At 41.1% G+C, this 13,680-nt stretch overlaps 1 long non-coding RNA gene across 1 annotated transcript in view; it reads right to left on the bottom strand.

The window, feature by feature from the left end:
- LOC147832527 (uncharacterized) overlaps positions 1 to 13,680 on the bottom strand; it is an 845,986-nt gene that overhangs the window by 135,998 nt on the left and 696,308 nt on the right. The gene's annotated exons all lie outside the window — the stretch shown is intronic.

Below are 13,680 nucleotides of genomic sequence, written 5' to 3'. Positions count from 1 at the left end.
GTCCTCCCTACTGGGATGGCACGCTTCCCAACGTACTGTCGTGTATTCCTAGAATTATCTAGACGCTAGCGACTCCCAAAAAAGATATCTATTCCGTAAAACTTCTTTTGAAGTAGGATAAGTTAGGGCCAAGGGCACGTTGGAGGACCACGCCTCTCATGATCTGGGTGCGTCACGCTTGCCTGACCGCTCTCTCATGGTGGATGTTGGTAAGGTGCAGTCATTATGGCGCTTTCAATGGGCTCCCAATGCGTGGATTTTAACAATCAAATCCACTTATAGTGCTGGATTTCCCCCCTAAGGGGAACGTTCGAGGTTACTAAAGTAACCCTTCGTTCCCCGAGGAGGGGAACAGAAGCACTATACTCCGTCGCCATAATGACTGTCCCTTAGCTGTTAAAAGTCTCTTCAGCTTAAAAAGGATAGCGTCTGCTGGCGCCAGGTGAGCTTATATACTTAGTTGATTGCTTATGCCGCTCACCTGCGCAGGCTTGCGCTGCCAATTCATTCTTAATTGGCCCGTTCAATACTCTTTCAGACGAGTAGCTTCTGAACCGAACCTCCCTAATGCGTGGATTTTAACAATCAAATCCACTTATAGTGCTTCCGTTCCCCTCCTCGGGGAACGAAGGGTTACTTTAGTAACCTCGAACGTTCTTCTTCATGGAGAGAGCCTGTTTTGACAGAGTTGTAGAGTGCGGTAGGTTATGTTTCCATCCCCCCCCCCCCCCCCCCCCCCCCACACCCCCCCCCCCCCGTATAATGCAGTGAATGCAAGGGGGAACCACAAGAGGTTAGAGGAATGGAGTTCCTTGGCAAACGTATAATCCATGAAATTGCCAGCAGCTCCTGAATCGACCATAGCTAGCGTATGAATCGCTACATCCCCATACCTCAGACATAAGGGTATATTCAAGGTGTGATTAGAGGTGGAAAATACGGAGGTTGCACTCACCAATAACGTCTTGGGGGGTGGTTTATTGAGGCACTGGAACTTGGTATGACCCAAAAGACTGCAATACAGGCATAAGTTATTCCTTAGTCTCCTCTCACGTTTTTCTCTGGATAATTGGGTTCTACCCAGTGGTATGGGTTTAGTAAGGCTTGGAGCAGGAGGGTTTTCAGGGGTTACAGGACAAGGGGAAACAGAACGAAATGGTCTTCGGGTGCGAAGTAAATTGTCCAACCTGATAGAGAGTTCGATGAGCTGGTCCAGTGACCTCCCTTCATCTCGACATGCCATCTCAGTTTGAAGTTCAGGATTCAGAGCTTGTCGGTACAGGGTCTTTAGAGGATCATCAGCCCAGCCGGTTTGTGCGGCTAGTGTGCGAAAATGTAGAGCGAACTCGGCTACAGGTTGATTCATCTGTTGGATACATAAAAGCTCTTCACAAGCATTACGACCTCCTTCAGGGTGATCAAAGACTATGCAGAAACGTTTAATAAACTCCAGACAGCAGTAGCCCAGTCGAGAGCTTTTCCGGAGAGGGGGGAGCATACAAAAGCAATCTTACTATTCTCATCACTAAACATGTGAAGTTGTTGGGCGACAAACAGTTTGCACTGTAGCAGAAAACCTTTGCATTTGGCTGGAATACCAGTAAACTTCTCAGGGAATGTGAGACAGGGGCTGGACAGAGTCTGAGCATGCGTTAAGGGGAGTTGATGTCGTAATTCGACTTCTCATCAATTAGAAATTATCAGACAGGAGGTTTTGAATATCAGAAAATAGACTTTATTCTCCATAATAAAGCTGAGAAAGAGCAGAGCAGACCTCATAGCACTCTCCACCTGCTCCTTCTAAAGTCTCTCCTGCTCCTTCTCCTTTATACATGTTTTTGACACACCCCTATGTGTCTCTTTTTAACTCTTGACCATTTTTAAATAGGTTTTCTAGTCTAAGGGGTCCTGCTATTCTTGGCTCTCAGCCCACTAGCTCATGTCAACAGAGATGTTACAGGTCTATGTCAGCAAAGTATAGATGCAACTTATGCAAAGGAACTAAGTGTTTACATACATTGTTATGATATGATAATAACTTGATAATATGTTACTCATTCTAACTTCTGACACATATAGCTTCATACAAGTATTTAACATATATAATCAGTGCTTTACATATTCAGTTATTCTACACAATCAGTCACTCAGCCTTCTCCTAGTGTTGCTCCTGTGCAGGCATACTCATCTTACACAGTATTTTTAACACACACTGGCATGTTTGCTGCAAACACTACATACATTTTGTGAAGAGAAAATTAACTGCTTTACACTTCACACAGAGAGAATAAAATCTTCTTTATTGACTGGGGGAGTAATTGGCGGTGGGTTGCACTGCTGCGGCAACCTGCAAACTGTGCAAAGTTTTAACCAATTCATCCGTCAGTTGAGTGAGATGTGACAATTGCTGCTGATGTGTCGCTAGTACCTGATCTTGAGCTGTGACTTCGGTGGACAAGACCTGCATGGCTGCGGGATCCATGTTGGGCGAAGCCTTCTGTAACGAGGAGCCTGACACGGAGGGATCCATTTGCAGTATATTTATTAGACACAATTCAAACACAATCATACAACACACACTTACGTGGGAACTCACATCAGTAGTATTCAGAATGGGTCTAAAGGCTGGCGGCTGGCTATTAAGGAGTAATATAGCAGGCATGGATCAGTCTAAGGCGGCGTGGTTCAGAGTCGAGATACAGTATCAGGTGTGGTTCAGGGCAGGCGGCGTGGATCAAAGTCAGAGTACAAGCAAGGTTCGGGGCACGCAGAAGGCAACTCAGAGTCGATAACAGTCCAGGTAATGCACGGGAGATCAGGCAAGGGGATAACGCTCAGAAATGTCAGACAGGGCAGAACAAGACTTCGCACTGAACTGGAGTGTGTGTGCTGCTCATATAGGAGAGCGTGGGTCGTTAGCTGGATGAGCTGCAGGTGTACATGCTTGTCAGTGTAAGTGGATGACGTAATGCTAAAAGTCCGGTGATGGTGGCCTCTGCTGGCCAGCGAGGAGAATGACTGGGACCAAGTCGGTGACAAACACAATATTCTGCAAATCCAGGATCTTTTTTGTATTTAACTTTATGTCCATAAATAGTTCATAAATAAGTAAAAAAAAAAACATGCCAAAATGCAACATATTTATCTTAACATTGTCAAACATCTTAAATCTTAAATTAAATATATGGAATATATGAAAAAGTACATACAAAGACTATGATAATGAGATTCTGAGCTAGTTTTGGTAATCTCATATTAGAGCAATGTTATTTTAAAGAATGATAATTAATCCATAATTACCAAAAATAACTGAGCAAAAGAAAGCAGGTGAAAAACACATCATGTGCGACAATGAAATAAAAACACATCATGTGCGACAATGAAATCTTTTAAACAGTCGCGCGCATCACAACAGCTTTTGGTGCAAGTTATCATATTCTATTTTGGTATTCACAGAAATTATTTAATGAATAAACTTACAAGAGACAATTAGAAATGTAGCCTTGCAAAGGAGTGCAGGGAACAAAGACAGTATTTCACTGTAAGCCCTGACCTTTTTCTTGACATCAGCAGAGACTGACAGTCGCAAGATTACTTTATCTTGGTCCACATTTGTATAGTTTTTATACATTTTTGTGAAGTTGAAGGCTACATCTTCATCTAACAGTTTGTCGGCATGACACAGACCAACATTACTCGCATTACTGAGCAAACTCGGAGCACTTCTTACCTACTTTAACTCTCTTTGCCACTGGTCCTTTACCACTGTTGTTTTCACAACTGGAAATGTACATATGAACAGCTTGCTTACTGAGAGGCGGGATCGCGTTAACAGTAATGAGGCGATATAGGAGAATCTGTACCAGTCTTTACTTTTATATAGATTACATAAAAATAGATTATTTGTTTTCTATTTGAATTGGTTAATGCAGAAGTAGACATATCAAGTGTTATGTAAATATCATAAATCATCAAATTTGTTGACTATTTGCTGAGTTTCCCTGCATTTTAGTGACGTGTTTTCTGACCACAGTCTGCACGCGTCTTCAGATACTTGTAATAACAATGCCTTGTGGGCGTGGTCGCATTATAACTAAACAGATCAGACTGAGAAACTAGACATAGTGTTGGTTTCATACTTATTTCTTTATCAAACAATGTTTGTTTAAAAGCAGACACTTCAAGCTTTCTAGAGATGCATGTCTCATCTCTGTGCATTTTGTTATCGCAAAGTTTCAGCACATTTTACTGATGCGTTTCTAAAAGCAACTCACAGAGAGAAAAAACACAGAATGCCTACACTGTTTGTTTTCCTTATTTTGCAAAAGCACACACGTTTGTTGTTGTGTACACAATAAAAAGTAGACACATAACAGATTCGATTGATGTATTGATCTTATCTGTACGATCAAAACTGAAAGTGTAATTTAAGTTCATTTCAGCAGTTTGACGACACCACAGGTCAAAACGCGTATACATGGTCTTCGACCCCAGAGAGTTAAGTAAGGACTGGTGGAAGAGTGCTCTTTTAATGGAATTTTTTATTGCACCTTGAATGGAAAGAAAAAAATCTGCATTTCGCGACGCAGGTGTCTGTGGTTCTTTAAGGTGATCAAAAATCACTGTTTACATGGTCTAGACTCAGAGTATTGTCATTGGTGTCAATGTACGTACTTGTTGAAAGTGCCAGATGATGTCACAAGCTTTCAGAGACAGTGCATTAAGTTTGACATGTTTCTTCCTAACACGCAACTTTTGTAAAGCATTCTTTACAAAAGTTGAATCCTTGCTTGTAAAATACACTTTAGAATGCTTAGTTTACTTACTGGTTATAATACATACTGGTTACAAAGCTACTGGTGCTATAATGGCACTTGGTTTCGGTACCCAACCCTAAATATAAGAGTAACAAAATAACAATGGGCTACATATGTAGCAATATATTTTTACATATAGGTAATTTAGGCCTATTAAAGTTAATTTTAAATATTTGTCACAATACATTGAAATTGTGCTTGTGAGAGAGAGAGAATACCTGCTTACTGCCAAATGTTGCTTGCAAAAAAAAAATGTTAATGAATTGCAGGCCCACTGTAACATTTAAAATGTGCTCTGTGGGAAAATATCTTTATAATAAGGTGAGATTGAGAGAGTAGCATGGAAGAAGGACTTTCTAGATGATAGTTGGCTGATGACTGAGGGATGTTTCATCCCTAAGGAAGGAAATTCTGCAGGAATCAAGCAATTACGAACTATTTCACTTCTAACATTGAAGGCAAGATTTTTCTTGGGATTCTGGCAAAGAGATTGACATCTTTCATGATGGACAATGAATACATGGATACATCAGTCCAAAAGGGAGGAGTTCCAGGAGTTTCAGGCTGTCTTAAAGCACACCAGGGTGATCACCAAGATCGTTGAAGATGAGAAAAAGAACCATAGTGATCTGGCAGTTTTGTGGCTTGATTTAACAAATGCATATGGAACGATACCCCATAAACTGGTGGATTTGACACTGGAGACCTACCATGTCCCAGAATGATTCTGGAAGCCCTTGCAATGCTATTATGGCAAATTTCACATTTGATTCACCTGTTGGAATTTTACCACAGCGTGGCAGAAATTAGGGGTGGGCATTGTCACTGGATGCACAATTTCAGTGATCTTGTTTTCAGCAGCAATTAATCTTTTCGTTAAGTCAGCAGAGAAGTTGCGGCATGGACCAATCTTGGCCAATGGCAACCAGCAGAGCATTTATGGACGATCCACCATAATGGCAAAATTAGTACCGGTAGGGAGATGGATTCTAGAGGATCTCATAGAACTCACCGATTGGGCACGGATGGAGTTTAAACCTGAGAAGTCTAGGAGCCTGGTATTGAGGAGGGGGTGCATTCAGGACCCGTTTCAGTTCAGAATAAAAGGTACCACCATCCCAACAGTCAGAGAGAAACCAGTCAAGAGTTTGGGGAAGTGGTACAGGACAGACCTTAATGATAAGGAAAGCGTGAGGCAAATGATTGTCCAACTAGATACCTGGATGACATCTTTAGAGAAGAGTGGCCTACCTGGCAAATATAAGGCCTAGGGTTACCAGCATAGAGTACTTCCTAGACTGCTCTGGCCTCTGCTTGTTTATGAGGTTCCTGTCTCTACAGCGGAAGGACTGGAGAGGAAGATGAACAGCTATCTTCGACGGTGGTTTGGTGTGCTAAGGAGCTTCTGCTCCATTGGTCTATTTAGCACAGGCAGCAAGCTACAGCCACCAGTGACATCAGTTCTGGAGGAGTACAAAGTAATGAAAACTCGGCAGGCCATAATGTTGCGAGACAGTCAGGATGAAAAAGTACACCAAGCAGACATTGTAGTTAGGGCAGGCCGCAAATGGTTAGCTAACAAAGCGCTAAGGGATGCAGAGGAACGACTGCAGCATGCTGATATTGTTGGGACAGTAGTGCAGGGAAGGCTTGGACTGGGTTGCTTCACTAGCGCGAGCTGGATCAAAGCAGACCCAAAGGAACGCCGCAGGCTAATACAAAGAGAGGTCCGCAAAGCAGAGAAGGAAACTCGGCGAGTTAAAGCTGTTGGCATGGAAAAGCAGGGCAGCTGGACAAGATGGGAGGGCGTAAGAGAAAGGCCCCTGACATGGCAAGATATTTGGAGCATGGTAGGACAACGCATAAAGTTCCTGCTGTGTTCGGTCTATGATGTTCTGCCGATTCCATCAAACCTGCATACCTGGGAGATGGTAGAGAGGCCAAGCTGCTCACTATGTGGAAAGCAGGCAAATCTTGACCATGTCCTATCAGCATGCCAGTCAAGTTTGTTAGATGTTAAATTGTGGTGGCGGCATGATAAAATCCTCTTTCAGTTGGCGGATGGATTGAAGCAGGCAAAGAAGGTGAAACAACATTCTGATGGGCATTGCTTTATTCAGTTTATAAGATCAGGAGAGACAACTGCAGCAGGACAAAGGAGAGAAGGCGTTCTGGCTTCAGCAAAAGATTGGGAAATGCGGGCAGACCTTAAAAAGCAGCTTAAATACCCAGAGCAAATAGCACACAATAGCCTCAGACCAGATATTGTTCTCTGGTCTAGAGGCACCAAACACGTGGTGCTTATAGAACTTACAATACCCTGGGAGGAAAGAATGGAGTAGGCCCATGAGCGCAAGCTCAAGAAACATCAAAGTCTTAAACTTGAGAGCCAGGAGAATGGATGAAGGGCCTGGAATTTACCAGTGGAGATGGGTTGTAGGGGGTTTGCAGGGCAATCACTCTGGAGAGCCCTGGGACTGCTGGGGATTGAAGGAATGGCCAAGAAACGGCTTGTAAGAAAGGTCACTGAAGAGGCGGAAGCAACATCTTGCTGGATTTGGCTACAAAGGGAGGTTCGGTGGAAAAGCCAACCTGTTGAAAGACATAACATAATAGAGTTGGGTGGTGGTCAGCAAGCAGGTTCAGGATGCTGGATCTGCTGTCGAGCCCTCCCGAGGAGTCATGGGCTTAAATCGTTGAAACACTGAGGAAAGGGGGTGCCCATCTGATGACCAGCTGTAACCACCAACCCTTATAAAGAGTATATCCATAACTGGTGCTGAAGGAAGAAAGGAGGGGGGAATTATGCCACCTGGTCACAGTTGGTGCAGGGCATAGTTCCTGTAAAGGTGGGCCAGTTGCTATGGTCCCATCGTATTTTGCATATTATTTTCTGGGTGACCCAGTGACCACTTGGAAAGACAAGTTGGCGACCGAGGAAGAACCTTGACAGCAAGGAAAGACGGCTGACATTTGGAAAAGACCAAAAACTGGGGTGTGGAGGCTTGGTAGGCTGAAACACAACCTCTGTGAGGAGGAACCCATTTCTTACCACTATGGAAAGGTATATGATAAGATACCCCCAGGGTCGAGCGAGAGCAGGGGAGAATGATTGACCCACAGTACAGACCAGTGTTATGACAACTTATGATGGACAATTGACTATGAAACAGCCAAGTGATTTATCCCGGGTCTTCAGATGTGGGAGAATATGCAAAAATGAGAGGGGTTTGAAGATACATCAGTCAAATATGAAGTGCTTGTAACCTGATCATAATGTGCAACCTACAGGGAAACCTGGTGAGAGGGAGGAGTGGCAGGGGCAGGGGCAGGAGGCAAACCACAGTCCCCAGAATCTCCAGGCACATGATGAAGATGGGAACAGGAACAGAGTCATTGGTGTGTCAGAAGACACAAGGCACCAGATAGTGAAAACCACAGAGGACATTATTCAACCTCAACAAGACACATGTGTAGCAGTGGTCCGAAAGGAACAGGTGAACTGACTGGCTGCAGTGGCAATTAAGGAGTGGGAGAAATTTAATCAAGATGTGGATGAGGTGCTGGAAGCAGCCCTGGCAGGAGATGTAGGAAAGAAGCTCAAAGCAATGGCTGCCATTATGTGGAGCATGGGAGCTGATCGCTTTGGAAAGAAAGAGGTTTAGGTGAAAGCAGGGATCCAACTAAAAGAAAACAGATGTATGAAGGAAATAGCAATCCTTAGAGGGAACCTGCGAAGACTGAGGAAGGCATTTCGTGAAGCACAAGCATATGAGAAACCAGCGCTGTCAGAGATTCGTGAGAACTTGAGGGAGCGCATTAAGACTTTGCGCAGAGCTGAGTGTGATCATAGGGACAGGCGGAAATGAATGAAGGCTCGGACAGAGTTTATCAAAAACCGTTTCAGATACATGTCAAATATTCTGGGTGATGTAAGATCAGGGCAGCTGGAAGCAACAAAGAAGGAGGTGGAAGAGCATCTCCGGCAGACATATAGTGATCCTAGGAGGGAGGAAGGTTTGGGGGAGATGGAGAAACTGCTTAAACCAACAGCACCAAGTATTCCCTTTAGATCTGAGGAACCAAGCTGGCAGGAGGTAAATGCATTTCTAAGGAAGGCTAGAGCAAAATCAGCGCCAGGGCCGAATGGCATTCCATACAAGGTCTATAAATGTTGTGAAAGGCTGAGGAGACAATTGTGGAAGCTACTGAGAGTGGCATGGAAGGACTTTCTAGCTGATAGTTGGCTGATGGCTAAGGGATGTTTCATCCCTAAGGAAGGAAATTCTGCAGGAATCAAGCAATTTCAAACTATCTCACTTCTTAACGTCGAAGGCAAGATTTTTCTTGGGATTCTGGCAAAGAGATTGACATCTTTCATGATGGACAATGAATACATGGATACATCAGTCCAAAAAGGAGGAGTTCCAGGAGTTTCAGGCTGCCTTGAGCACACCAGCGTAATCACCAAGATCATTGAAGATGCGAAAAGAACCGTGGTGATCTGGCAGTTTTGGGCCTTGATTTAACAAATGCATATGGAACGATACCCCATAAGCTGGTGGATTTGACACTGGAGATCTACCATGTCCCAGAAAAATTTCGGAAGCTCTTGCAATGCTACTATGGCAAATTTCACATTCGATTCACCTGTAGGTATTTTAGGCAAGGCAAGGCAAGTTTATTTATATAGCACATTTTATACACAGTGGCAATTCAAAGTGCTTTACATAAACAGGAATAACAAAGACAAGTTTAGGAAAATAAAATGCAGACAATAAAAATTATTAAAAACAGATAAAAACAAATTAAAATGAGTTAAAATAGATTATAAAAGAATGAAAAAGAAAACGAAAAACATAATAGTGCGATCTGTCGGACGCAGCACAGTGCTCATTCAGTAAAGGCACAGCTAAACAGATGTGTTTTCAGTCTTGATTTGAATGTCCCTAATGTTGGAGCACATCTGATCATTTCTGGAAGCTGATTCCAGCAGCGAGGGGCATAGTGGCTGAAGGCAGATTCACCCTGCTTTGACTGAGCTCTTGGAACTTCTAGTTTATATGATCCTAAAGATCTGAGTGATCTGTTAGGTTTGTATTCAGTCAGCATATCTGTAATGTATTGAGGTCCTTGGCCATTTAGTCATTTATAGACCAGTAATAATACTTTAAAATCTATTCTGAATGTAACTGGCAGCCAGTGTAGAGACCTGAGGACATGTGTGATGTGCTCTGATTTCCTGCTTCTGGTCAGAATTCTGGCTGCAGCATTCTGGATGAGCTGCAAGTGTCTGACTGTCTTTTTGGGAAGGCCAGTGAGGAGTCCATTACAGTAATCCACCCTGCTGCTGATAAAAGCATGAACAAGTTTCTCTAAGTCTTCACTGGAAACAAAGCATCTGATTATTGCAATATTTTTGAGATGATAGTATGCTGATTTACTGACTGCTTTGACATGACTGTTGAAACTCAGATCTGACTCCAGAGTCACACCAAGATTCTTGACCTTATTTTTTGTCGTTTGACCTTTAGAGCCAAGGTACGCATTCACCTTGAGAACCTCATCTCTGTTCCCAAACGCAATGACTTCAGTTTTCTCTTTGTTTAACTGAAGAAAATTTTGGCACATCCAATTTTTAATTTCATCAATACATTGGCAGAGGGTGTCAATGGGGCTGTAGTCATTAGGCAGTAAGGCTAGGTAGATCTGAGTGTCATCAGCTTAGCTGTGGTAGGAGATTTGATTCTTTCTCATTATTTGGCTCAGAGGGAGCATGTAAAGGTTGAACAGGAGAGGTGCCAGAATCGAGCCTTGTGGGACTCCACATGTCATGGGTGTCCACCTCGACCTATGATCACCTATACTGACATAGTAACCTCTTCCTTCAAGGTAAGATCTGAACCATTTGAGGACTGTCCCAGACAGCCCAACACAGTTTTCCAGCCTATCCAGAAGTATGCTGTGATCGACAGTGTCAAATGCAGCACTGAGATCGAGCAATACCAACACTGTTATTTTACCTGAATCTGTGTTTAGACGTATATCATTGATTATCTTTATAAGAGGCGCTCTCTGTACTGTGATGTGCTCTGAAACCAGATTGAAAATTGTCTAAACACCCCTTGAAGTTTAAGAACTTGTTAACCTGGTTAAAAACAACTTTTTCAATTATTTTGCCAATGAAAGGGAGATTTGAGATTGGCCTGTAATTGCTCAATAGGGTGTTATCCAGGTTGTTCTTCTTCAAGAGGGGTTTAACAACTGCAGTTTTAAGTGAGTTTGGAAAAATCCCTGAGAGAAGTGAATCATTTACCACTTTTAGGAGATCCATTTCTAAACAGGTAAACACCGTTTTGAAGAATGATGTGGGGAGCGTGTCAAGACTGCAGGTTGATGTTTTTATAATTTGCACCATCTCTTCTAAGATTTTACCGTTAATTGCCATGAAATCAGACATAATGTCTGACTTCTCAAGTTGTGGTTGAGCTTGTTTGATATCGACACAACTTGGCTGATTGGATGAGCTGATTGCCTTTCTGATATTATTGATCTTATCAGTAAAGAAATGAGCAAATTCATTACATTTGCTTACAGAGAGTAGCTCACTGGGAATCTGACTGGGGGGGTTTGTGAGCCTCTCTACTGTTGCAAAGAGTGTGCGAGCATTATTTACATTGTTGTTTATAAGGTTTGAAAAGAAAGTCTGTCTAGCAGTTTTTAGTTCCACATTAAAAGCCTGAAGACTGTCTTTATAGATATTATAATGGACTACTAGTTTCGTCTTTCTCCACATACGCTCAGCTTTCCTGCATTGTCTTTTCTTCATTTGGACTGCTCTTGAGTTTCTCCAAGGGACTCTCTCTTTGCCAGTTCTCTTCCTAACTTTAACAGGAGTAATGTCATTTATTACATTTTCAATTTTAGAATTAAACAAATCAAAGAGAGAATCAACAGAGTCTGCAGATATACTTGGTGCCAGCGATATGGCCTTCATAAACTGCTCACTAGTGTTCTCATTTATGCATCTCTTTCTGACAGAGACAGATCTGTCTTTAATAGCTGGAGTGATCAATATATCAAAGAAAATACAGAAATGATCAGATAGTGCCACATCCTTAACAACAGTCGATGAAATGTGTAAACCCTTAGTTATAAGTACACTGTTAACCCTTACTGTAGATTATGCAGTAAATAACTGTAAAATAGCCAGTGTTTAGCTGTAATGAAAAGAAACAGTATTTTACTGTAAAAGGAGCAGGATTTGTATGAAATTCTGTAATGGTAAATTACTGTTCAACCATTACTGCCCCATCTACTCTGATGCTTTATGTTGCTATTTTATATTTATTTTATCTCTGTGTTTTCTTTGGTTCCTTTTATGTTTTTAACATTGAGTATCAGGAGTCAACCAATGCCACAGAGCTTATTAAAAGGTAAGTGTAAGATATGGACGAAATGCATTTAAAGGCAAAAATATTCACACAGAGCAAAGAAATTGTCACAATAATTTTTATAACTTTGTTTACTTTTTCTATAATTAATCTAATTTAATTGCCTAGTTTGGCCTATAGTTAAGATTTTAAATCGCACTTTCAACTGAATATTAGTATTTTGCTAAATAACTAGTAAAAATGTGTTATTTAAAAAATATATATATCTTAAACAACACGCATATACATTTTTGCAGAGACTCAATGAATTTGCCTGTAAAACTGGCAAGTAAAAGTGCCATTAACAGTTTAAAGGCTTTCCTAAATAAATGTATAAATCATGATATTTGTTGTGTTTTTTTATTATTACTACAGATTTGGAACAACATGAGAATTAGATTATTTATTTATTTATTTTTTCTATGGATGAAGTTTATATTATAGTATATTTTTATTGTTTTTATTAAACAATATGTGCATAACTGTGATAAATGTAGGCAGTTGCTTTGAAAATATGCTATGTACCAGGGGTGTCAAACTCCTGGAAGGCCACAGCCTAGTAGAATTTAGTTCCAGCCCTGCTTCAACACACTACCTTTACATTTAGTTTGATCAGGTGTGTTTAATTAGAGCCAGGTGTTTGATTTGTTTACTGCTGAGTGTGCTCTATTCTCTGTCCATCAATTCAGATGTTGAGTCTGATATGTTTTAGGCTTTAAATAAGAATCTAAAATGAGTAAGTAAAATCTCCTCATATAACTTCTTACATTACTTTTAAGTATATGTATTTATTGGATATTGCATACTGCCATAATGTACAGATGCTAACAGTTGTATGTATCTTTTTGGCAACTAAGCCAAAATTAAATTCCATCATCTCAGTAAGGTAACATGTGCACATCATCACAGGGAATCACAAAAACATGATACACATAGCCATCCACACACAAAAGCTCCACTGTCAGGTCCCAGGTTGTGAGTTTGTTGCTAAGTATTTTTCAGAGCAGTGTTTCCATCTATGAATTTATATTTGAAACAATAAAAAAGTTTGTTGTCATGAGATAATTATAACAATAAAAGATTGGATCCTTTGGTTTTTCAGTGTTGCCAACTTTATTTTTGTTTTCTATAATTATTTTAAACTTTTTGAGATTTGACAGAGCTTTTAATTATTAAAAACTTTAAAATTTAAAATAATTATTTTGTGTTTTTTGCTGTTCAGTTTTTTTTTTTTTTTTTTTTTTTTGCATGGTCAGCATTGAGGAGAGAGTAACACATTTCACTGCAGCATTTTGTGTGTGTGTGTTTATTGGATATGTGATTGTGATAAATGTTAGCAGTTGCTTTAAAAGTATGCTATATATCAGGGGTGCTTAATCCTGTTCCTGGAGATCTACCTTCCTGCAGATTTCAGTTGCTATCCATATCAA

This window comes from Danio rerio, chromosome 19, assembly GCF_052040795.2.
Source record: "Danio rerio strain M-AB ecotype USA chromosome 19, GRCz13ab, whole genome shotgun sequence".
Taxonomy (NCBI): domain Eukaryota; kingdom Metazoa; phylum Chordata; class Actinopteri; order Cypriniformes; family Danionidae; genus Danio; species Danio rerio.
The sequence above is the reverse complement of the archived record's forward strand: the minus strand, read 5'-3'. Positions and strand labels throughout refer to the sequence as shown.